We start from the raw sequence: 25,263 nt of genomic DNA, 5'->3' as shown, positions 1-25,263 counted from the left end.
CTAGTAATGTTTGGAGAGTCCTAACAGGTAACTGTGTAAAATGTGCTGCAGATTGGTGAAACGGTGTGGAATTGTATAAGGAACAATGGTTCGCCAAGCCTCAAACCCTCAAACAAATGTGTACTTGTGCTAAAATCCGGGGAACGGGGTGGGGTGTCTAAATGTCATGCATCTAGTAATGTTTGGAGAGTCCTAACAGGTAACTGTGTAAAATGTGCTGCAGATTGGTGAAACGGTGTGGAATTGTATAAGGAACAATGGTTCGCCAAGCCTCAAACCCTCAAACAAAATTGTACTTGTGCTAAAATCCGGGGAACGGGGTGGGGTGTTTAAATGTCATGCATCTAGTAATGTTTGGAGGGTCCTAACAGGTAACTGTGTAAAATTTGGTGCAGATTGGTGAAACGGAGTGGAATTGTATAAGGAACAACGCTTTGCCACAAATCCCACCACGAACAAACACATTTTGACTTTTTTATATATATAGATATGTCATTCACCATGATAGAATACTGAGTGCAGACCTCCCATGGAATAGGCTAGTCTCAACTGAACAGCAATCCCTTCATCTGAAAATAGCTCAAGTTTGAGAAAATATACAAACATGTCTGTGGGAGTTGAACCTAAAAAGGGCAATCAAGAGTAAGGGAGTAGGCCTACTCAGTAGCAGATGACTGGGAGGCGTCACTAGTGTGGTCTTGATAGTAAGTGAATGTGTGTTGGGAATGTTTAGGGGTGGGGAATGAAGGAGTGTGAGAATCATCATTATTCTTTTTTGAATTTGGTGTTTTGGTTTTGGAAAACATTAATGAAATAATGATTTACTTTTACTTGATGTATATTGATTATGTAAAAATATGCTTTAATTATTGTGAATGGTTGAAAATTCGATGTAAAAGAGTTATGTTTTATGAATAAAATGTAATATTGCGAAAGGTTTGTAATAAACCAAAAGCTAAATAAAAAAAGAGAAAGAATTACCCAAAGTGAAACGCGTCATCAGCAAACCGCCCTGAGAGCAGACATGCAAAGAGAAAATACATTTGAATAACAAAAAGGGGGCCTCATTATAACCATGGTGGTAATCAAAAAAATATGTGACATTACAAAATGCCACCTTATTATGACTTGTGATCACATGCTATAGTTACGATTTGGGATACTCAGAAAGTACTGCAAACACTTCATGGAATAAATAACCAAACTCATTATCAGTTGACATTTTGGAAGAAAAAAAAATAATACTGATTTGCAAAATCGACTTATAACCAAATGCCTTTGAAATGCACGTTCTAAATCAGGCCCCATATCTTTTTGCCATTTTCAACATGCGCAGGGTCAGGCGACCAAGGATGTAAATGTCTAAATGTATCACAACCTGTAGATATGGGGGCTAGTCATTTTCACAAGTTGCTACACAGTGTTGGAATTCGGCCAAATTTGCCAGGATTGGCAATCCAGCAAAAATGGTCTCCACTAATTTGGATTCCATAGAAATCAAACAACCATGCCCAGGCAGCTTAATTTACTGCGCCTGCGCCTGCGGTGAACAGCTCTCACCAGTGCTCTGGGACATTCTGAGCTCACAAGAGCTCTGCTAAAGCTTGTCTTGCTATTGTTTGTCTTGTTGGAACATACGCACATTAAAGTGAATTTAATGTTAGATGCCTGCAGACCGAGCAGCCACTGGACTATTTAGAGTGACTACTGTACCTCAAGAAGTCCTAATGGTGGGTGATTGTGAATGAGAGGGATGCATGCTGTGCGACACAATGACTACCGTCAGGTGCCTTTTTTTCCTAAGACATCTGTTTCTTTCCAGAAGTGATTATTTCTCATATTGTTCTTTGTGCTGGTGTTTTGAACTCGGGAGGATAGCTCAGGGGCAACGTGCTCGCCTTGGAAACAAGCCAATACGCTGTACCACAGGTTCTATCCCCTGGTCCCTGCTTAGAAACCTCTGGGTATTAAGCGTGTAATAAATATCATATCATATTTATAGGTTGAGGAGAGGCAAACTAAAGCTAGAGTAATATTCTTTTTGCTCAACTTTACTGTACAGTTGATGTTTGTTATTTTTGTACCTTACAAGTCATCGAAATAGTCAATAAAAGCTATTTTAGTCTTGTGCTTTTGACACTCTTTACAAACCTGTTACTTTCCCACCATCCGTCCACCACTGGCTCCGCCCCATCGCCCCCATGACAAATACAGCCCCTCCCCCGCCCCCACGACTGCACGCGTTATCCCAGAGTAATTGTTCCCATTCCCAGCAATGGTGCTACCGTTCTAATAAACGCCAGTGGGTTATCACCATTGGCTCCGAACAGGGAAGTCCTGTCTCCGTGAAACCACAGACACTGCATGTGTCAAGCACGGGTCATGATTTATTGCGGTTGGCATTCAGTGCGCCATTTCCCATCGCACGTGTGAGTGTAAACGGATGGGCTCCTCAAAGGTATCCAGTTGACCCCTCGGCTCATATTGCAGTCTCCGCATATGATATGCCCAGTCGTACAGCTGATTAATGTGTGATTCCAGGCAGGTGGTTTCACTCCACTTCCATCATTAATCATCCTCCAGTATCCAGACATTGCCTCTTTTGTGGCGAGGTGTGGCCACTCACGGCCCAATTACTCGGGGACGAGTTGAAAGACACATCCTTTTTTATCTTTTCGTGAATTCTTTGATGGCGATGGAAAGTAGGCCTTAGAGTCGCCAGCACGGGCTTCTTGCCAAATGGCCCTTAGACACAAGCACGGCAGAAGACCAAAATGGGGTCTAAATAGATGAGGTCTGCTGGTGATAATCAGACCAGATCATGAGGTTGTAGTTCGATAGCCACCTGACGTCTCTTCTTATTTTTCTCTACACTTTGAGAAACCGTGGAAAAGGTATAATGCTCATTCCCTCAGACCCTTATACTACAAGCAATGAAAATATGCCCTGTTTTACCTTTATTATTTTATTAGATCACAAAATATGCTTAGCATTTAACAATTGTTGGGCCTTTAATAAAAAACATGAACAAATCATCGATCAGATACGCCATGACTGTCTTTTATTTATTGGACATTTGTATGGCACCTATACACAAATGTTTCCAGGTGCCAAGAGATGCAAAATGGGGTAGGGAGACTAAGGAAAAAGAAAAACAACAATGACTGTTATAATGGCCTTGTAGCAATCCTACAGTGCAAGTGGAAGAAAAAGTGGATAAGTGCAGGGGAGGGTGGGGGAGTAGGAGGCAAGGATGGGGGGTGAAGTGCAGGAGTGAGGGGCACAAGGGGGGTGAGCAAGTACTGGGGGGGCAAATGAGGGCAAGTACTAGGGGGAAAAAGACGGAAGGGAAGATAAATGCGATGGACAAGGTGGACCAGATTAGGGCTAGTCTGGTGAAGGGAGCCTGAGGATAAGTGCTAGAAACGGATGCTGGGGGAGATTGGTCAGGGGTGGTCTGGCCACTGTATGATTCAGAAGCGACGAGGCCCCAGTTGCAGCGGCAGAGGGATGTTAGCACGGGAGGGGGAGAGGGAAGGAAGAGGAGGAAAGTAAACTCTTGAGAATGTTTTCTGAATTTAAGAAGATCCAGCTGACTCTGAGGGGGGCAGGTAGGCTGATCCAGATGGAGGAACCTGCTGAGGAAAGGGATCTAGCTCCCACTCTCTGCTTGGAGAAACATCTGACCTGCAAAAAGTAGGAGCAAGAGGACCGAAGAACTCTAGCAGGGAGGAATTTAGAGAGAAAAAGCTGGATGTAGAGAGGTCCCAGGCTCCAGACAGCCTTCTGAATGATGCAATGGCTTTTGGATTTGATCCTTGCAGTCACTGGGAGCCAGGGGAGAGATTTTAGGGCTGGAGATATGCGGTCCCTGGGCTTGAGGCCAAGGATCAGTCTCGCAGCCCTGTTCTGGATTAGTTGAAGGGGCTAAGGGAGGAAAGTGGCTGATTGAGGAAGAGGCAGTTGCAGTAGTCCAGGTTGGAGGTAACCAGGGATCTGGAGATGTTGAGCTTCTGGAGGAAGTTGAGAAAAGGGAGAATGCCTCTGAGGAGGTGGAGCTGAAAGTTGGACTTCTTGGCAAGGTCCATGATATGTGGAGAGAAAGAGAGAGAGAAGAGCCAAAGATGACCCCAACGTTTTTTGCCTCACAGGAAGGTGAGTGAAGGGGGCCCAAGGAGGGTGGCCAGTGAGTGTGGGGGGATAAAGGGAGCATATATCCCAATGAGAAGGATCATAAATTGATGGTTCTTGAAGAGCAGGGGAGCACCGGTTTAGAGGAGACATTCATAGATCGGACTACTCTAGAGACGTCTTCCGGTGCAATGGGAGAGAAGGAGGATAGTATGGGAGAGGGTGTTACCACATCGCCACTTACCTGTCATAGGGGGCACACCTATGGGTCACGGCGCGCCCCATCCTGGCGCTGCTATCCTCGATACCGGCTGGGGGGACCGCGGTCTTCTGCGGCACTCGGCGCTTCCGGGGTTTCTGTGTCTCGGGATCTGCGCATGCGCGGAAGGCCGCGTTTCGTTCTTCGCGCATGCGCAGTCCACAGAACGCTTGGGAAGCCACAAGCTTGCTTCCCAAGCCTCGCTCTGGGCACGGCAGCACTCGGGAACAGCACGGCTTGCGTTCCAAGCCTCCCGGGTGCTGCCCGCCCTATTTAAGGGGTAGAATCTTGAAACTCACCGCGTCTCAACGCGGTTTGTTTCCAGATCGTGCTTTTCGCTCCTGCAGCCTTCCGCTGCGCCCTAATTCCTCCTTGTTGGATTCCTGTTCCTCCTGCCCTCTCCCGTGTTCTAGGTTGGTCCTTCCTTCCCTGGGTTCCCTTAGACTGCCTTACTCTTCTCCTTCCCTCCCAGCCTTGCTTCTCTTCTGCCTTGCCTGCTGCAGCCCCTGCTTCGGACTACTCTCCTCTGACCAGCCTACTTGCCTGCTGCCTTCCTTGTGCCTTGCACTGCCTTGGACTACCTACACTGCCCTACTATTGGTCCCCAGCCGTTTCCTGGAATCCTGCTACTTTTGTGGACATTAATCTTCAGCCTATTTTTGGGGACCTCTCAGAAGCGGATTCCGGCACACTGTCCGCAAGCATCGGCCCTCCAGATTGCCCCGGCGCCACAAGAATCAGGGAGGTGCACGTTTGTGGCGTTGGGAGCTGGTCCACCCCTAGCCCTGTTGATATCAGGGAGAGGGCTGCACTGGTTTCTCGCGTTGCACCTTCTGCAGTCATCTATCGGACAGCCTGGCGACCTCACCACGATCAACTACCGGAAGTTCAGGTACTCAGCGCCCTAGGGACGCTATCTTTAACAGATTGAGACGCCTACCTTCCGACTCCGAGATGGATGAGGTTCAAGATCTCCAGGAGGAGATGCGAGTTCTTCGGGCCGAAATGACAGCACTCCGTCAAGAGAACATGGGTCTAAGACAAATGGTGTCACAATCCGCTGGGGCAGCACCTCAGGGAGAAGGAGCTATGTCCCAGACCACGCCCATCAAGTTTGACGGAGATTCAAGACGTGTGGTAGAGATTTGCAACCACTGCAGAATACATTTCCTCTTCAGAGCCTCCTACTTCAATTCAGACAAAGCCAAGATAGGATATATTCTGGGAAATCTGACTGGGAATGCCCTGGCATGGGCTGCCCCGTTGGTGTCCGCCAATAGCCCCATACTCAATGACTTTGTAGCTTTTGAAAAAGCATTTTTGGAGGTATTTCAATCACCAAATCTGGCCTCCACAGCCCAGAACCAATTGATGGATCTGAAACAAGGTTCTATGGATATAATAGCTTACATTGGTCGTTTCCGTCAATTGGCAACCGACTCCCAGTGGCCTGAGATAACCCAAAAGACTCTGTTTCGAAGAGGTTTGAGAGAGGAGTATAAGGACGAATTACTGCATATTCCAGAGCCAGACACCCTACAGCAATTAATCGAACAGGTGTTGCGTATAGACCACAAATTGGCAGAACGGAGGGGTGAGAGACGACGAGCTGAACGGATGTTCACAAGACCACCCAACACTCAGGCTGGAAATTCCGGGTCTTCGGACCCAGGTCCAGAACCCATGCAGTTGGGAGCCGTTAGGGGTCCGCTCTCTGAAGCAGAACGAAAACGCAGAAGAAGTCTAAGACTTTGTTTATACTGTGGGGCTGCTGGGCATTTCTTGAGTACCTGTCCTCTACGCCCACAAAGGAAGTCGGAAAACTAGAAGGCCTGTCGTCAGTAGGAAGGGCAACGACAGGTCCAAACTCGTACTCAGTCCTTTCCAATTACAATACCTCGTTCCAGCCCATGCAACCGGCTGTTCTACTGGTTGTGAAGATCAAGCTATCATGGTTTGACAAGGAGGTAGAGGTTCTAGGCTTACTGGATTGTGGGGCCTCCGGAAATTACATAGATGAGACGTTTGCAGTCTGTCATGGAATACCCCTGTTCGCCCGGAGAAGTGTCCTGCCCGTCGAGGTGATCGATGGGACCCCTTTATCTTCTGGTCCGATTCGTCAACAAACCATGTGTCTACATATCCAGATTAGAGAACATGGGGAGAGAATCGCCTTGGATGTCATCAGGTCACCCTCCTATCCTGTGGTATTAGGTTTGCCCTAGCTTCTTCACCATAATCCAACCATCGAGGGGTACCGGTCCTCCTGGGTTTTGTTCCCAGTTGTCTGTCCCACAGGAATACTCCGAATTTCAAACCGTGTTTTCCGAACCCGAAGATATACCACTGCCTCCTCATCGAGTCTTTGACTGTTCTATAGAACTGGTACCTGGTTTTATGATACCTCATGGGAAGGTATATGCCTTGTCCCTTACTGAGAAGACGGTCCTTCAAGAATACCTGTCAGACTGCATCAGGAAAGGATACATTACTCCCTCAAAGTCACCAGCTGGTTTCCCGTTGTTTTTTGTGAAAAAGAAAGAAGGAACCCTACGACCCTGTATTGACTATCGTCAGTTAAACGATATCACACGCAAGGATAGATATCCATTGCCTTTAATTCGGAGCATCATGGAATCCCTTCGGGCTGCCCAGGTTTTCACCAAGTTGGATCTGCGGGGCGCTTATCATTTAATTCGAATTAAAGAAGGAGACGAATGGAAGACGGCTTTTAAGACCCCTTTCGGGCATTACGAGTACCGGGTCATGCCATTCGGGTTATGTAATGCCCTGGCTGTTTTTCAGCGTTTCATGGACAACGTCTTTGGCGACTTGATCGGGATATCAGTTTGGGTGTACCTTGATGATCTTCTCATTTTCTCTGTCTCCCTGAAGCAACATGTGGAACATGTCCGAGAGGTGCTTCGACGTTTGTCCCAGAACCAACTGTACGTTAAGGCTGAGAAATGTTCTTTTCATCAGGAAAAAATGCAGTTTCTGGGTTACGTGATCAGTGGCACATGAATCTTCATGGACCCAGCCAAGACACAAGCCATTCAGGACTGGACTCAACCCTCCGATCTGAAGTCCCTTCAACGATTCTTGGGATTTGCGAACTTTTATCGGCAATTCATACCCCACTTTTCGCAACTCATGGTTCCCTTAACTCAATTAACCAGCAGCAAAGCGCCCTTTCTCTGGAGTTCACAGGCCACCAAGGCTTTTAACATCTTGAAACAAGCCTTTAGCACTGCTTCCATTTTGCGTCATCCTAATGATGTAATGCCGTACATTGTGGAGGCCAACGCCTCCGATTTCGCTGTTGGTGCAGTTCTCTTGCAGAAGGAACCTGAAACTGATTTGGAACACCCTGTGGCATATTTTTCTCGCAAGCTCACTCCTAGCGAACGAAATTACGCAGTAATCGAAAAGGAATTGTTGGCCATAAAAGCTGCGTTTGAAGTATGGAGACACCATCTCCTTGGGGGCCGGCATTCTGTGGAAGTACGTACTGATCACCGAAACCTACAGTATTTGAAGTCTCTTCAGTGCCGAACCTCTCGTCAAGCCCGATGGGCCTTCTTTTTCTCTCACTATGACTTTCGTATTACGTACATCCCCAGTGCTCAGAACTTGAAGGCCGATGCCTTGTCTCGATCTCTGGATACAGACGCGAGAAGTCAGTACAGGGATGAGCCACTAATATCCCCAAGGCATTTTCTGTTCACACTTTCGCCTCATCTTCAGAAGATTCTACAGGACACAAGTTCTGATCCTGCTCGGGAAGGCCTCCTGAGACATTCTCAGGTTACTGAAGATAATGGGCTGCTTTTCTTCCGGAACAGACTGTATATCCCCACGACCGCACTCCGGACTCTTGTACTTCATGGGTTTCACGACTCCCGAGTAGGTGGCTATCGTGGAGTGAGAGCAACTCAAGAACTGATATCTAGACAGTTCTGGTGGCCGGGGTGGGCCGGTGATGTTGACCGTTATGTCAAGAGCTGTCCTGTGTGTGCTCAGGTGAAGACTCCTAGGAAGAGGCCCCTTGGATTGCTGCATCCCACTGAGATGCCTCCTTACCCATGGCACACCATTACGGTTGACTTCATCGTGGAACTGCCTCCATCAGAAGGATATACCTGTATCTTGGTCGTAGTAGACCGTTTTTCCAAGGCAGCCCATTTTGTTCCATTTCCTAAGATTCCCACTGCTTCACAGATGGCGTTGGCATTTCTTCAGGAGATATATAAGCTACACGGCTTACCGGAAAAGATCATATCCGTCCGAGGGTCTCAGTTTTTGTCGTCTTTTTGGCGCCAATTGTGTAGCCATCTCGGCATTCATCGCGCACTCAGTTCTGGTTATCATCCTCACACCAATGGCCAGACTGAAAGGACCAACCAGACACTGGAACAGTACCTTCGCTGTTTTGCCAATGCCACTCAATCTAACTGGAAGTCGCATCTGATTTTTGCTGAGGTCTCCTACAACAACACGGTTCATTCTGCTACAGGCCTGAGTCCATTTTTCTGTTTGTCTGGTTTGCATCCTAGACTGGTGCCCTTTTGTCCAGTACCTTCTAGCGCAGTTCCCTCTGCTGATCAGCTCGTCTCTTCCATCCAGGATCAACACTCCTTGGCTCCCAGTACCTTGGCAGAGGCACAGGCACAGATGAAGCGACAGGCTGATAAGGGGAGGGCCCCGGAACCCGCTTTCCAGGTGGGGGATTTGGTTTGGTTGTCCTCCAAGCATCTTCCCATACGTAATTTGCCCACCAAATTGGCTCCCCGATATTTTGGCCCATTCAAGATTACTAGGCGCCTGTCTGCTGTGGCATTCCGTTTGCAGTTGCCTCAGACATGGCGGGTGCATCCAGTTTTCCATGTCTCCCTTTTGAAGCCATACGTGGTTGACACTTTTGGCCGGTCTTTCCTCCGTCCTGCACCTGTTGATGTCCGGGGGTCCCCTGAATTTGAGGTACGGGAGATTTGTGATTCACGCATAAGGCGTGGGGTTCTCCAGTACTTGGTGGACTGGAGGGGCTACCCCGCCTGTGATAGTACTTGGGAACCCCGTAGTTATGTGCATGCTCCCCGCCTGGTCCGTGATTTCTATCGCTGTTTTCCCTGGAAACCTGGGGCTCCTGGCCTTTCTGGGAGGGGGCAAAGTGTTACCACATCGCCACTTACCTGTCATAGGGGGCACACCTATGGGTCACGGCGCGCCCCATCCTGGCGCTGCTATCCTCGATACCGGCTGGGGGGACCGCGGTCTTCTGCGGCACTCGGCGCTTCCAGGGTTTCTGTGTCTCGGGATCTGCGCATGCGCGGAAGGCCGCGTTTCGTTCTTCGCGCATGCGCAGTCCACGGAACACTTGGGAAGCCACAAGCTTGCTTCCCAATCCTCGCTCTGGGCACGGCAGCACTCGGGATCAGCACGGCTTGCGTTCCAAGCCTCCCGGGTGCTGCCCGCCCTATTTAAGGGTTAGAATCTTGAAACTCACCGCGTCTCAACGCGGTTTGTTTCCAGATCGTGCTTTTCGCTCCTGCAGCCTTCCGCTGCGCCCTAATTCCTCCTTGTTGGATTCCTGTTCCTCCTGCCCTCTCCTGTGTTCTAGGTTGGTCCTTCCTTCCCTGGGTTCCCTTAGACTGCCTTGCTCTTCTCCTTCCCTCCCAGCCTTGCTTCTCTTCTGCCTTGCCTGCTGCAGCCCCTGCCTCGGACTACTCTCCTCTGACCAGCCTACTTGCCTGCTGCCTTCCTTGTGCCTTGCACTGCCTTGTACTACCTACACTGCCCTACTATTGGTCCCCAGCCGTTTCCTGGAATCCTGCTACTTTTGTGGACATTAATCTTCAGCCTATTTTTGGGGACCTCTCAGAAGCGGATTCCGGCACACTGTCCGCAAGCATCGGCCCTCCAGATTGCCCCGGCGCCACAAGAATCAGGGAGGTGCACGTTTGTGGCGTTGGGAGCTGGTCCACCCCTAGCCCTGTTGATATCAGGGAGAGGGCTGCACTGGTTTCTCGCGTTGCACCTTCTGCAGTCATCTATCGGACAGCCTGGCAACCTCACCACGATCAACTACCGGAAGTTCAGGTACTCAGCGCCCTAGGGACGCTATCTTTAACAGAGGGTAGCCAAGGGATGCAAGAGAAGAAGAGTGGTGGGGAGAGGAGTATATGACAGTGAGGGCAGGATGTCCTGCGATTTGGAGAAGTGGGTGGCTAGTGCACAGGGCTTGGGAGGGAGGAGGAGAGGAGGCGACTGCAGTAGGATTGACAAGTTCCTTGCATATTTTAAAAAGTTCAGTTATGTTATTGGTAGTCCCAGTGATACGAGCTTGGACATGAGCCAACTTCTTGGAGCTGATGGCAAGATGATATTGCCTTTGGAGTAGGCGGCATGCCAGTTTGTCAGAGGATGAACTAGAGGCCTGCCACCTCTGCTCAGCAGCTTTGCAGTTGTGTTTCAACGCTGCCAAGTCGGAGTCATACCAAGAGTTGCATTTGAAGGCAGGCTTCATGTGGATCCTATATGATATGCCCAGTCGTACAGTTGATTAATGCGTGATTCTAGGCAGGTTGTTTCACTCCACTTCCATCATTAACCATCCTCCAGTATCCAGATGTTGCCTCTTTTGTGGCGAGGTGTGGCCACTCATGGCCCAATTACTTGGGACGAGTTGAAAGACACATCCTTTTTTTATCTTTTCGTGAATTCTTTGATGGCGATGGAAAGTAGGCCTTAGAGCCGCCAGCACAGGCTTCTTGCCAAATGACCCTTAGACACAAGCACGGCAGGAGACAAAAATGGCGTCTAAATAGATGAGGTCTGCTGGTGACAATCAGACCAGATCATGAGGTTGTAGTTTGATAGCCACCTGACGTCTCTTCTTATTTTTCTCTAAACTTTGAGAAACCGTGGAAAAGGTATAATGCTCATTCCCTCAAACCCTTATACTACAAGCAATGAAAATCTGCCCTGTTTTACCTTTATTTTTTTATTAGATCCCGAAATATGCTTAGCATTTTACAATTGTTGCGCCTTTAATGAAAAACATGAACAAATCATGGATCAGATACGCCATGACTGTCTTTTTTTATTGGACATTTGTATGGCGCCTATACACAAGTGTTTCCAGGTGCCAAGAGATGCAAAATGGGGTAGTGCGACTAAGGAAAAAGAATAACAACAATGGCGGTTATAATGGCCTTGTAGCAATCCTACAGTGCAAGTGGAAGAAAAAGTGGATAAGTGCAGGGGAGGGTGGGGGAGTAGGAGGCAAGGATGGGGGGTGAAGTGCAGGAGTGAGGGGCACAAGGGGGGTGAGCAAGTACTGGGGGGCAAATGAGGGCAAGTACTAGGGGGAAAAAGACGGAAGGGAAGATAAGTGTGATGGACAAGATGGACCAGATTAGGGCTAGTCTGGGGAAGTGAGTCTGAGGACAAGTGCTAGAAACGGATGTTGGGGGAAATTGGCCAGGGGTGGTCTGGCCACTGTATGATTCAGAAGGGATGAGGCCCCAGTTGCAGCGGCAGAGGGATGCTAGCACGGGAGGGGGAGAGGGAAGGAAGAGGAGGAAAGTAAACTCTTGAGAATTTTTTCTGAATTTAAGAAGATCCAGCTGACTCTGAGGGGGGCAGGTAGGCCGATCCAGATGGAGGAACCTGCTGAGGAAAGGGATCTAGCTCCCACTTTCTGCTTGGAGAAACATCTGACCTGCAAAAAGTAGGAGCAAGAGGAATGAAGAATTCTAGCAGGGAGGAATTTAGAGAGAGAAAGCTGGATGTAGAGAGGTCCCAGGCTCCAGACAGCCTTTTGAATGATGCAATGGCTCTTGGATTTGATCCTTGCAGTCACCGGGAGCCAGGGGAGAGATTATAGGGCTGGAGATATGCGGTCCCTGGGCTTGAGACCAAGGATAAGTCTTGCAGCCCTGTTCTGGATTAGTTGAAGGGGCCAAGGGAGGAAAGTGTCTGATTGAGGAAGAGGCAGTTGCAGTAGTCCAGGTTGGAGGTAACCAGGGATCTGGAGATGTTGAGCATATGGAGGAAGTTGAAAAAAGGGAGAATGCGTCTGAGGAGGTGGAGCTGAAAGTTGGACTTCTTGGCAAGGTCCATGATGTGTGGAGAGAAAGAGAGAGAGAAAAGTCAAAGAAGACCCCAACGTTTTTTGCCTCACAGGAAGGTGAGTGAAGGAGGCCCAAGGAGGGTGGCCAAATACAGGCCGATGGAGGGTGGGGGGAAAACGGCGTGAAAGCCGTAGGGAGGGGCACCCGTTTGGTGCCCACAACACAAATGGCCCAGGAAGGGCAGGAAATGGCACCTGGGAAAGGTGTGAAGGTCAACAGCAGGGGGCCGGGAAAAGCCCGGCCCCCAAGGGAAGAACAAAGGAGGTTAGGGGTATAAGTAACCCCAGGAAAGTACAACCAGGACAAACCAGGTAAGGAGCTCACCTCTCTCGGGTAAGTTCCTAGGGCCTGGAAAAGGGGGAAAAAGAAAATGTTTACGTTTGCTCTTGCGGGCTTATGTCTGACTGCTTTTCCCTTGCAACAGCACGGCCAAACTTGCGTTAGCCGGGTACAGCGGAGAAGAGCTGCATTTTCAGCTTACCTCGTCCGGAAGAACAGGGAGCCGCGCCGGGTGGAGTCAACAGCAACGAACGGAGACCGCAGGGGAAGGAGCAGCCAGCGCCGCGCACAGAAGGAAGCCGGAGGACGTGCGGGATCGAGAGCTGGGTCGAGGACCATGTGAAGAGGCACCCCGGATATCCGAAAAGGTTCCATCCAGCTGCAGCGCCGTCGCGGGAAGCCGAGAAGTAAAGAAGATCTCAGCAAGGTTCCATCCAAATGTTCTTTTAAAGGCGCAAGCATCCTCTGACTACCACGCACCACCAGAGCAAGGCCTGGCTGGGGGGGAAAGTCACGGATTACAAATAAGCCAAATAAGCACACACAGGTACAGCTGGGAGAAGTAATGAGAGCGGCAAGGAGGACATTTTAGCCCAATCACAGCCAACGAAGAAAGCACGGGCTAAAAGAAGGATTGGAACAATTTTGGGAAACAATAACAAGTAAAAACCAAAGAGAAGGAAGCATTCAGACCAGAAAAATGGCTGAGGAAAGGGCAAGAAGGGCCCAGGAGTTCAACGAATGGGCAAGGAAGGCAGAGACGGAATATGGGGCACAATGGGTGCTCGATGTAATGCAAAAGGAGGAGAGGGCAAAGGCAGTGTCACCTTTGCTGTTTGTGGAGCCCAGCAGCAGTGAAGGGGAAGATGAAGTGCCGCAGGGACAGAAAAGGAGGAGAGAAGAGCCGAGGAGTTCGCAGGCGCAGCCAGAGGCACCTAAGAAGAAAAAGAAGAAGGAGAAAAACAAAGGTACTGTGAAAAACAATGTGGGGGATAAAATTGTCAAAATGTTGAAATCTTGTGTCACGGGTACAGGTAAGTCACCCAGAACCAATGGCAGAAGGTGCAGAAGCAAGAGGGGACACAGGGAGGAGCAGGATGTTTCTTCATCAGTGGGAGGGAGCAGCGAGGATGAAGAACGGGATCATTTAAGGGCCTGGGTAAAGTGGAGGGGGGTCGTAAGCAAGGAGAAGCGGAGAGGATCAGTGGGGACAGTGGGGAACACAGGGAGACTCCGGTCCCAGCACCGCAGGGGGCACCAGTAGTACCAAACTCTGAAGGGGCACCAGCAGGAACCAATCCACAACCAGTAGCGATAAATGGGACAGCAGCAGTGCCAATGGCAGGGAACCCACCACAGGGGGTGTTAGCACCAGTGGTAGCAACTGCAGTTACAACAGAAGGGGGCCCAATCATGACAAAGTATGGCAGACCAAAAATGGGAAAAGATGCACAGGGCAGGTCCATGAAGGCATTGGCTTGGTTTATTAATGACAAAGTAAAAGAAAAAGTATGGAGGAAAGAATTGATTGATATTTATACATTGCTAGATTGCCAAAAAAGAGGGATGAATGTGGCACTGGATGACATAAAGGAGGATGAGAAAGGATTATTAAAGAGGGGGCCAGTAGCAAGACATTTTGACAATTGGATGGCGGCCTTTAATATAATGTCCATGATTATATTGCAGAAATTCCCAGAGGATGGGGTAGTCTTAGTGGCATACCAGCAGAGGGTGCTAAAAGTGCACACAGCATTCGGGGGGGATGCATGGAAAGAGTATGATCACGAGTTCAGAAAGGAGATGGACTGCTTTCCAGACATGGGGTGGTACGAAGAGAATTTTAACCTCTACATATTTAATGTGCTAAAAGAAAAATGGGAAACCAGGGAACGGAACTCAGGAGGGCAGCAGAGGAGGCAGTATTGGCAGAATGATTACAGAGCTGAGTATAGATACAATAACAGAAGATATGATTATAGCTATGACAGAACGAGGGACCAACATTTTCAGAGCCGGAACTATGGTTCACAGAGAGGGTGGCAGAGCAGCTTGCCCCGAACTACGCAGGGGGGGGGCAGTGGGCACTCAGGGACACAAGAACAGAGCCAGGGCAATGTCGGAATTTTGAGAAGGGAGTACCATGTAGCTGGGGATGGAAGTGCAAGTTCAGCCACAAGTGCGAGAGATGTAAGGGTGACCACAGTAGCTCCAAGTGCACAAGGGCCGCGGCCCCAAGCAGCAGGGGCAATGAAAAGCAGAACTAGGAGCTGGGGCGAGAAGGGAGCCATACTGGTAAAAATTGAGAGGATGGAAGGGTGGCTCCAGAAATACCCAGGCCAAGAGGCAACAGATATGATCAGGCAAGGTTTTAGAGAAGGTTTTAACATCTCATTTACCGGGCAAGGAGCGCAGGACACCCCCAAAAACCTAAAATCTGCCACCGAGAACAGGGACATAGTGACCAAAAAAATCCGGAAAGAGATAGAACTGGGGAGAGTTGCGGGACCTTTTTCAGCCTTACCATTCAAAACATGTATATGCTCATCACTGGGGTTAGTGCCAAAAAAGGAAGAAGGGGAATACATGCTAATCCTCCACCTATCATACCCCCAGGGACTTCGGTGAATGTCGACATTGCGCAAAGCGATGCGACAGTATCCTACTCAGATTTCTAGGAGGCAGTAGAACTAGTCAGGAAAGCAGGAAAAGGGGCAGGGATGGCAAAGGCGGACATTAAGTAAGCATTCTGGCTGTTGCCAGTCGACAGCAGATCCCAGAGGTGGTTGTGTATGCAGTGGGAGGGGGAATACTTCATCGACAAATGTCTTCCTATGGGTTGTGCCATTTCATGTGCATACTTTGAGAGGGTAAATTCATTTTTGCAATGGGCAGTCACAGAAGAGATGAGGGAAGCCAGAATAGTACATTACTTGGATGACTTCTTATTTGTGGGGCCCAAAGGGTCAAAACTGTGTAAGGCAACCCTGGATAAATTTTTAGAGATGACGAGTGAGTGGGGTTTCCCACTGGCAGGGGAAAAATAATGGGCCCAACAAAGGTTATCCAATTTCTAGGGATTGAAATTGACTCAAGCAGGGGGGTATGCCGGATCCCAGAGGACAAAGTGACAGATCTACTGAAGACAATAAAAGAGCTAAAAGGGAGGAACAAGGCTACAGTGAGAGAATTTCAGGCACTAGCGGGTAAGCTAAACTTCGCAGGGAGGGTCATACCACAAGGGAACGTGTTCCAAAGAAGCATTGAGCTGAGAACAAGAGGGGGCAAAAGGGGACACCACAGAGTCAGGATAGGGGGAGAAATTAAAAGAGACAAGGAAGTGTGGGCAGAATTCCTAAGGTCTTTCAATGGGTCAGTCATCTGGCGGTCACCCATAAACGATGAAGAGAAAAGGGTGTTGTTCACTGATGCAGCAGGGGGCTTTGGCTTTGGAGCAATATTGGGGAAAAGTTGGTGTGCAGAAAAATGGCCAAAAGCATGGTAAGTGGCAGAATGGACAAAAAACATAACGCTGCTGGAACTCTTCCCAATTTGGGTAGCATTGTGTGCATGGGGGGAAGAGCTAAAAAACAAGGAACTGGCAGTATGGTCGGATAACATGGCAATGGTGCACCTGTTGAACAAAGGGAGTGCGTCATGCCCAATAGTGCTAGAATTGATGTGGGCAATCACACTGGAAAGCCTAAAAATGAATTCATGCATAAGGGCGAGGCACATCGCTGGGGAAGCAAATGTGGTAGCTGATGCACTATCTCGTTTTCAGTGGGCAAGGTTCAGGGAGCTGAGACCGGACGCCGACAAGGAAATGATGCCCACTCCGCAGAAGGCATGGGTCCCATTGAAAGCATTGGAAAGGAAGGAATGGTTGGCTACAAGGTCAACTCTAAGGAAATGGGAGAACCACAGAGAATGGAACGGGTCATTGACAAACTGACTAGGAACGCCCTTACTTACAAAATGGGTAAGCAGTACGAAAAGCATGTAAAAGATGTGTTGGGTGATGCAGGATTGCAGGATGTGGGGGAAATTTCAACGGGAAAAATATGCAAATTTTTGGAAGGGGCATTTGCCAGAGGGAAAAAGAAAAGCTGGGCGGCAGCACACCTAGCCGCAGTGGCTTACATCACAAAGGTGGCCGGCGGGCCGGATCCAACTGACAGCCCTAGAATAAAATATGCCATGAAAGGTTGGCCAAAATTGGAGGGGAAATAACCAAACAGCAGAAGGCCACTGAACTTTGGGAAACTAGTGATTCTGTTAAAAGTATTATAGGATACATGCAGTAGCACATACGAAACTGCTTTGTTCAGGGCAGCATTCGGATTGGCGTATTACGGGGCCTTCAGAGTAGGGGAGCTGGTGGCCAGTAACACGGCAGCAGGAAATGGCCTGGCACGGAGAGATATTAGTATAGGAAGCAAGGGTATGTCTATAATGTTAAGAAAATCTAAAACTGACCAAACAGGGAAGGGAAGGGCTATTGACCTAAATTGCATCCAAGAGAAGGACCACTGTCCCAGATGCATCACCCAGGATTTTCTAGAGATCTGACCAGAGGTCGACGGGTAACTATTAATACATAGGGACGGCAGCGCACTCAGCAGATACCAGTTTCAGGCGGTACTGAAACAGGCAGTGGCCAAGGCAGGATGGGACCCAGCCGAGTTTGGAACACACTCATTCAGGATTGGAGCTGCAAGCTCGGCATGGGCAGGAGGCCTGGGAGCAAAAAGGGTGAAAAGAATTGGGGGCTGGAAATCTCAATGTTTTAAGAAATACATAAGAGAGGAACTGATATGAGCGCTTATCTCCCCCATTTCCACAGAGACGGGTCCCTCCAAATCAGCATGGATAGTGGGGCACTCCTTCGTGACCCGGGCAGGCAGGTGGCTGGAGGAAGTGAAGCAAGGACTACACTTCAAAAACGCAATTACCTCTTGGTGGGGCCTCCCAGGAATGCACTGGGAGGACATCCACGACAGGCTGTCGGACCTAATAGGTTTCAGGGACCCACCAGAGTACCTGGTGATACACCTCAGGGGGAATGATTTGGTGAGCATGAATAGGGGAGAGCTACAGAGAAACATTTGCGGGTCCCTGCATAGCATAGCTCACAGTTGGTGGAAGACTGAAATCTTTATTTACGAGGTAATACCACGACAGGTTTGGTATGGGGCGCATAGGAGACAAGCAATCGAGACAGCCAGGAACATAGTCTAAAAAATGATGACAAGGCGCGCACTCTGGATCCGAGTCAAGTTTTCCTGCTGTAGCAACAAATTATCTTCTCCTCCAAACGTTTTCTTGACTCCATCAATCATCAGGGAGGCTGTGTTTCTTTTCCTTTTTAGGTGTGTCTAGTTGCATTTCCTTTGAAGGTGTTTTGGGTTAATTCACATTGATGTCTCTAAGGATTCTGGTACTTGTATTCTCACACTTTTTTCAATTGCAGGTGACTGGGCAACAACTCCCTCCAAAGCACAAATTTATCCTTGATAGGGGGAGGGAGACATGATGGCCCTGGTGCTATCATTTTTTCGAGACAGCCAGGAAGAAGTTAAACAAGGCAGTGGAGAAGTACTGCAAGAGCACAGGGCTCCACTTCATAAGATATGGGCTCTCCCAGAACAATCCAGAAATGTTTCACCAGGATGGGGTGCATCTGTCAACCAAGGGGATGGGGGTTTTCTCCAACAACATTTTTAGGGCACTCCAGGAATGGGTTGTAGGTAGAGGCACTTTTGGGGGGGACCTGAGCGGGTGGGGTAGCACCCACTCAGGTGTGGTGGCATGTGCCCAGGAACAGAGGCCGAAGGGTAGCAAAGACTTGGGAGGAGCCTTGGGCAACTCCAAAACTGGATACAAGGTGCCCAAAAGCAAATGATTATGTTATTGTGTTTGTTATGTATTTTCTGTAAGAAAATAAAATGCCTACGGCCTATAATTTTTCCACAAAACAAAATTGGTCTGCTATGTTATTGCTTAGGTAGGGATCAGGTAATAAGAGCAAAGGGAGCCCACACTACTCAGCCTATGCCCCAGGCCCCGGGCCATATGAAATATGGGCTGATGGAGGGCCTGGGAGTTTAGGCGTGGGGTGGGGGGGAAATGGCCCGAAAGCTGTAGGGAGGGGCGTCCGTTTGGTGCCCACAACACAAATGGCCCAGGAAGGGCAGGAAATGGCACCTGGGAAAGGTGCAAAGGGCAACAGCAGGGGGCCTGGGAAAAGCCCGGCCCCCAAGGGAAGAACAAAGGAGATTAGGGGTATAAGTAACCCCAGGAAAGTACAACCAGGACAAACCAGGTAAGGAGCTCATCTCTCTCGGGTAAGCTCCTAGGGCCTGGAAAAAGGGGAAAAGGAAAACGTTTGCCACCCAACCCTCCCTACAAGGACAACGGAAAAAGGAGGAAGCAGGCAGGAGCCAGAACGCCGAGTACTTTACTTTCTTTCGGTACACTGTACAAGAAAGTCGTAGGCGGCATGTGCCCAGGAACGGAGGCCCAAGGGTAGCAAAGACTCGGGAGGAGCCTTGGGCAACTCCAAAACTGGACACAAGGTGCCCAAAAGCAAATGATTATGTTATTGTGTTTGTTATGTATTTTCTGTAAGAAAATAAAATGCCTACGGCCTATAATTTGTCCACAAAACAAAATTGGTCTGCTATGTTATTGCTTAGGTAGGGATCAGGTAATAAGAGCAAAGGGTGCCCACACTACTCAGCCTAGTAGGCCTTAGAGCCGCCAGCACGGGCTTCTTGCCAAATGACCCTTAGACACAAGCACGGCAGGAGACAAAAATGGCGTCTAAATAGATGAGGTCTGCTGGTGACAATCAGACCAGATCATGAGATTGTAGTTCGATAGCCACCTGACGTCTCTTCTTATTTTTCTCCACACTTTGAGAAACCATGGAAAAAGTATAATGCTCATTCCCTCAGACCCTTAGACTACAAGCAATGAAAATCTGCCCTGTTTTACCTTTATTATCTTATTAGATCCCGAAATATGCTTAGCATTTTACAATTGTTGCGCCTTTAATAAAAAACATGAACAAATCATGGATCAGATACGCCATGACTGTCTTTTATTTATTGGACATTTGTATGGCGCCTATACACAAGTGTTTCCAGGTGCCAAGAGATGCAAAATGGGTTAGGGCAACTAAGGAAAAATAAAAACAACAATGACGGTTATAATGGCCTTGTAGCAATCCTACAGTGCAAGTGGAAGAAAAAGTGGATAAGTGCAGGGGAGGGTGGGGGAGTAGGAGGCAAGGATGGGAGGTGAAGTGCAGGAGTGAGGGGCACAAGGGGGGTGAGCAAGTACTGGGGGGCAAATGAGGGCAAGTACTAGGGGGAAAAAAACGGAAGGGAAGATAAGTGCGATGGACAAGGTGGACCAGATTAGGGCTAGTCTGGTGAAGGGAGCCTGAGGATAAGTGCTAGAAACGGATGCTGGGGGAGATTGGTCAGGGGTGGTCTGGCCACTGTATGATTCAGAAGGGACGCGGCCCCAGTTGCAGTGGCAGAGGAATGTTAGCACGGGAGGGGGAGAGGGAAGGAAGAGGAGGAAAGTAAACTCTTGAGAATGTTTTCTGAATTTAAGAAGATCCAGCTGACTCTGAGGGGGGCAGGTAGGCCGATCCAGATGGAGGAACCTGCTGAGGAAAGGGATCTAGCTCCCACTCTCTGCTTGGAGAAACATCTGACCTGCAAAAAGTAGGAGCAAGAGGACCGAAGAACTCTAGCAGGGAGGAATTTAGAGAGAAAAAGCTGGATGTAGAGAGGTCCCAGGCTCCAGACAGCCTTTTGAATGATGCAATGGCTCTTGGATTTGATCCTTGCAGTCACCGGGAGCCAGGGGAGAGATTTTAGGGCTGGAGATATGCGGTCCCTGGGCTCGAGGCCAAGGATAAGGCTTGCAGCCCTGTTCTGGATTAGTTGAAGGGGCCAAGGGAGGAAAGTGGCTAATTGAGGAAGAGGCAGTTGCAGTAGTCCAGGTTGGAGGTAACAAGGGATCTGGAGATGTTGAGCTTCTGGAGGAAGTTGAGTAAAGGGAGAATGCCTCTGAGGAGGTGGAGCTGAAAGTTGGACTTCTTGGCAAGGTCCATGATGTGTGGAGAGAAAGAGAGAGAGAAGAGTCAAAGATGACCCCAACATTTTTTCCCTCACAGGAAGGTGAGTGAAGGGGGCCCAAGGAGGGTGGCCAGTGAATGTGGGGGGAAAAGGGAGCATATATCCCAATGAGGAGGATCATAAATTGATGGTTCTTGAAGAGCAGGGGAGCACCGGTTTAGAGGAGACATTCATAGATCGGACTACTCTAGAGACATCTTCTGGTGCAACGGGAGAGAAGGAGGATAGTATGGGAGAGGGTAGCCAAGGGAGGCAAGAGAAGAGGAGTGGTGCGGAGAGGAGTAGATGACAGTGAGGGCCGGATGTCCTGAGTTTTGGAGAAGTGGGTGGCTAGTGCACAGGGCTTGGGAGGTAGGAGGAGAGGAGGCTACTGCAGTAGGATTGTCAAGTTCCTTGCATATTTTAAAAAGTTCAGCTATGTTATTGGTTTTCCCAGTGATGCGAGCATGGACATGAGCCCTCTTCTTGGAGCTGATGGCAAGATGATATTGCCTTTGGAGTAGGCGGCATGCCAGTTTGTCAGAGGATGAACTAGAGGCCTGCCACCTCTGCTCAGCAGCTTTGCAGTTGCGTTTCAACGCTGCCAAGTCGGAGTCATACCAAGAGTTGCATTTGGAGGCAGGCTTCATGTGGATCCTCATGATAGGTGCAAGGATGTCCAAGGTGTTTGAGATAGAGGCTAGCCAGAGCAGAATCAGAAGGAGAGTTACAGGCAGGGGAGGGAGGAGGGATGAAGGTAGAGGCAAATGCAGTAACTGACACACGCTTCATCAGTCGAATGACAGAGAAGGGGACTGGCAGTGTGCGCAGAGGTATCATCAGGGGACAGGGTACCTCAAGGTGGGTGGTGAGGAGCGAGTGGTCAGACCAGAAGAGATGGGTAGTTAGAGGATTTGAGAGAAGGATATCTGTTGAGATGAGAGCATACAAATTTTGCCCAGCAGAGTCTGCTGGGCCAGAGGGAAGGATAGTGAGGGAAAAAGAGTCGTAGAGGTCGCAAAAGAGTATATAGTTGCCAAATCCACAGAGTCAAGATGGAGGGCTGGCAGGCGAGGGGGGAAGTTGAAGAGAGATCCCTGTCTAGAAGGCAGAGGTTGGGCTGAGAGCCCAGGGCCATTTTAGTGCCATTGCGATAGACATTAAAGATGCACATGGAGGATGCACCATTCATGGGTGAGGAAGAAAAAGGGGAGAGGACAGAAACCATGTGGGGAGTACATAAGTCAGATGAAGGAACAGCAAAGAGAATGTCAGTGATAGTCCGTCTGGAGGAAGCGTTGATGTAGGTGTCTGCAATGGGCAGGCCAGGGTTTGAGATCAGGAGTTCCTTCTTACATTTCTTCCTCCCAAACTTCGAGAGGGAGGATATTTATTTATTTGGACATTTATAAAGTGCACGTAGCTCAAAGACATCTAGCCGCTGGAACTTCAGAGATTGGTTACAGAAATGTACTTCATCACGTACAATTGCAGTGCTTCAAATATTCAAGTCATATAGAAAAAACTTATATGCAGGTCAAGCACGACATACATAAAACAATTCCTAAATTCTAATGAGTCAGAAAGAACAGTTGTGGCACATATTATGTTCAGTTTGGAATGGGCTGTTTGGACTAGGCTAGAGTCTATTGTTGAGAATCTAGGTTGAAAAGCCGAGTTTGTAGGATTTTTCAGAATAACCAGAAGGATGTGTCATTTCTCAACTGTGGAGTTAGGGAGTTCCACAATTTGGCCGCTACCACATGGAAGATAGAACCACCTGTTTTCTGCCTCCTGATTCGTGGTGTGACAATGAGGTTAGAGTTTGAGTCCCTTGTAGGTCAATTAGATTGTGTTTTTTACAATTTGGATGCTCAGATATGCTGGTGCATTGTTAGAGAGACATTTCTGATTAAGAGTGAGGATCTTAAATATGATCATATCTTGGACTAAGCCAATGGATGTGTCGTCTAGTTGACGATATGTGATAATTTTTTGGTATATTCCATGCAGCTCTAATAGCTTTATTTTGTACTACTTGGAGTTTTCTGATGTTTCTAGTACTGGATCCAGCAAAGAGAGAATTACAGTAATGGATCCTAGAGAGGATCAGTGCTCTTGCCAGGGTAATACTGTTATCTGTTGAGAGGAAAGGTCTACTGGCTGGGATCAGTTTTGACGTATAGGCTGCGAACGAGAAAATGTCATTGACCTGTCTTGTTAGAGTAAGAGAGGAGTCAATGTAGACCACAAGAGTTTTTATGTCGTTGGCAACATTGATGGTATTGCCATCAATATGAAAAGATTTGTTTTGTTGTGATAAGTTGTTTAACTTAGATTTTCTCCCAATTAAAATTATATTTGTCTTGTCATCATTGAGGCAAAGTTCATTCTGTGCCATCCAGGCCTGGATGGTGAGGTACATTTTATTAAGATTGTTTGAGTTTGTGTCGTAGCATCATGTGATGGGTATGAGTATGTGTGTGTCATCCTCCTAGTTTGTATACGTGACACCCATTTTATCAAGCTTGTCAAATCGAAGCTTTGTGAAGGCGTAATATAATATAGCTGACACCCAAGATCCTTGCGGTACGCCACATGTTACTGGAGCTGGTGGAGCTGCTTATGAGGCAGGGAAGACCCTCATGGTGCAATTGGAGAGAAAGGATTCAATCCATTTATGGCTTCAGGGGAGAAATGGACAGCTGCTTCTAGATGATGGCATAAGATTTTATGGTTAACCAGATCGAAAGCTGCGGATAGGTCTAATAGGAGGAAGATGCACAGGTCTCCTCTGTCCTTGAGTTGGTCCATTTGTGTTTTTAAGTCCAAAATAGCTATTTCCGTTCCATGGCCTGGTCTGAAACCAGATTGTCTCAGGCCTAGGAGATTGTTAGATTCCAAGAATGTTTAAATCTGTAGATATGCGCCGTCAAGGATATTTAGTAAGAATGGTACTGTAGTGATCGGCCAGAAGTTAGTTGGAATGTTAGGGTCCAGTGTAGGTTTTGTTAACAGTGGTAATACCCAGGCTTCTTTTAGATCATCAGGTACTGAACTGGAGGCAAATGAGCAGTTGACGAGGGTGGTGATAAAGGGTGCCAACTCGTTGGCACATTCTTTGATAAAGGTAGCGGTACAAGTGTCACCTTTACATCTTGAAGGTTTTAATCCTTTTAGATGATATTAATGTTTCTGATATGGACACAGGCGTGAACATAAATTTGGTGACCACATGTGGATCTTTAGTTGAGGATGTGGTTAGAGGGGAAGAATTGAGAGATTTTGTCTGAAAGGGCATTTTGCACGTTGGTGCACCATTGCTGGTTTTTTATGGAATGGTCTGGAGTGGGGGCTGGTGATTCCAACTCACAGAGAATGGCAAATAATTCTATAGAGCTTGAATGGGCATTCTGGATTCTCAGGTTGTAGGAGTCACTTTTAGCTTTGATGATTGCTTCCTTATAGGTGTTGGCTAGTGTCTGGAAGAGGGCCTTCTTTGCGGGTGTTGGTGATTTTAACCAACTGCTTTCGGCAGACCATTTGGTTGCTTGTAAGGGGTGCAGGTCTGAGGTGAACTAGGGGTTAGCGCACGCAATATGTTTTGCTTTTTTAGACTTAAGTCTATCTACTTTGTCAATGGCTGTTAGCATAGTGTTATTGTACTGCCTGACTAGTAGAGACGTATCTGCATCGAGGTAAATTGTATTTGTTATAGGCGACAAAATGGGTAGCATGTTATAGCGATTCATGTTTTTTAGCTTCTGGACGGTCGGGTAGATGTGTTAAGGGTATGTTTGGTAGGTTTAGTCATTATAGTAGTGGAGTTGATGATGCTATTGTGGTCCGACCAAGGAGAAGGAGTGTTCAGTAGGATGTCTGTGGCACAATTAATGTCAGCAAGCCAGTTTAGTGTACGTCCTTTTTCATGGGTCAGGAAGAGATACAATGTGTGAACCCTGGAGCTTTCATGGAATTGGCCAGGAAGCCTGCATGAGTGTCAAGGGAATTGCTTAATCCGAGGCTGAAGTCACCTAGTATGATGGCTTTGGTGTGAGGTTTCATACTGTAGGCCAGAAGAGAGGTGATGTCATCTTCGAATGTAGATATAGGGCCTGGGGGTCTGTAGGCAATATGAAGGGTAAGGGTACAGGTGTGCTTAAGGGCAATTTTTAGGGTGATTACTTCACCGGATGTGAGGGAGAATTCTTCTGATATTCTTATGTCAAAGGTAGTTTTGGCTAGAAGAGCTACTCTGCCTCATTTGGCAGTTATTCTGTCCTTCCTATAGATTGTGTATCCCTCTGGGATGGCTAGTAATAGG

This window comes from Ambystoma mexicanum, chromosome 7q (genome assembly GCF_040938575.1).
Source record: "Ambystoma mexicanum isolate Mex_15411 chromosome 7q, UKY_AmexF1_1, whole genome shotgun sequence".
Lineage (NCBI taxonomy): Eukaryota > Metazoa > Chordata > Amphibia > Caudata > Ambystomatidae > Ambystoma > Ambystoma mexicanum.
Note: the sequence above shows the minus strand (reverse complement) of the source record.